The sequence below is a fragment of the Neovison vison genome, chromosome 3 (assembly GCF_020171115.1).
Source record: "Neovison vison isolate M4711 chromosome 3, ASM_NN_V1, whole genome shotgun sequence".
In the NCBI taxonomy this organism is placed as follows: domain Eukaryota; kingdom Metazoa; phylum Chordata; class Mammalia; order Carnivora; family Mustelidae; genus Neogale; species Neogale vison.
In genome coordinates this window covers 61935391-61936687 of record NC_058093.1, presented here as the reverse complement: position 1 = coordinate 61936687, position 1297 = coordinate 61935391, and the positions used below count along the sequence as shown (strand labels likewise).

At 40.6% G+C, this 1297-nt stretch overlaps 1 pseudogene; it reads right to left on the bottom strand.

Moving 5' to 3' along the window:
• Positions 1-719: 719 nt before the first annotated feature.
• On the bottom strand, positions 720-1297 carry LOC122903508 (annotated as a pseudogene).

Below are 1297 nucleotides of genomic sequence, written 5' to 3'. Positions count from 1 at the left end.
GCCTGGGTGACTGTTAGTTAAGCATCTGCCTTTGGCAACTGTTGTGGTCCCTGAGGGACCAGGGATTGAGCCTAGCATGGAGCTCCTTGCTCAGCAGGAAGCCTACTTTTCCCTTTCCTTCTAGCACTCCCCTTGCTTGTGCTCTCCAGCTCTCTGTCAAAAAATAAAATAAACTAAAATAAAATATGCTACTACATAACAATCCTTTGTAGGAATGTCTGTAACTCCTTAATTGTTCAGATTCTGTTCCTGCCTCAGCATTTAGTTAACTATATGTGTTTTGAAAAAAATTATGATACCTTTAGGGTAGGATTGCCAGATAAAATACAGGGTGCCAGTTCAAGCTGATTTTCAGATAAACAATAAATAACTATTTTGCATAATTAAATATTGCATGGGATATACTTAAGCCAAAAACTATTCACTGTTACCTGAAACTCAAATTTAACTTGGCATTCTGATTTTTTTGTTTTTGTTTTTGTTTTTTTTTTTGAGGACATAAACCAATTTTATTGTCCATCATTACGTTATACAAGCATCTAGGAATAACAGATTTGTAGAGAAGAAATAAATGAAGAGTAAGAAAGAGGACAATGCAAATTGTTTATGCTTGGATTATTTCCCAGGATGTTAGGCTGAAAACCATCTCAAAGCATGGTTGGGACTGGCTTCAGAGTAGGATGGTTCCCTGGGCAAGGTCTGCCTTGAATTTAAGATATTCAATGTCTTTGTCTGCTCTTCTGACTCTTGACAAAACTTTTGAGATCTATGAGAAAAGTAATGTATTCCTGGTGCTCGAGGGCTGTGCAGAGATCCACTAATTCAACTACAAAATTGTTATCCGCCCCTCGGTCTGCCAAGAAATCTACCAGGGGGTCATATAAGGCCCAGGTCATGGAATTGGTGTTCAATGTCCTTTCACAAAGACTTGCCAATGGACTGAAAGCTCATTTCGCAGAGGGAGAAAATGTCGCTCTTGTCCTCCTCTTTTTGCCCAACCTCATCTTCTGGGCTCCTCCTCCCCATCAAATGTTGGCAGGATGCTATTATGAATGTTGAAAGTGTCAGTGATCTTTTCTCTAGCAACTTTCCTCAATAGTTTGGCTTCTGTTCCATTCATTTCCAGCTACCAACCTCCAGACATCTTGGGAAGGGACTTAATGTTCTGTATCTTCTTTTCCACTTTAATTTCATCATTCAGGGATTCAACCGAAGTTTTATCCTCCTGGGCTGTGCAGAGCCTCGCAGCTGCACCAGGCCCACGTGTACATGGAGTAGTCCAGAGGTCTGCATGCAT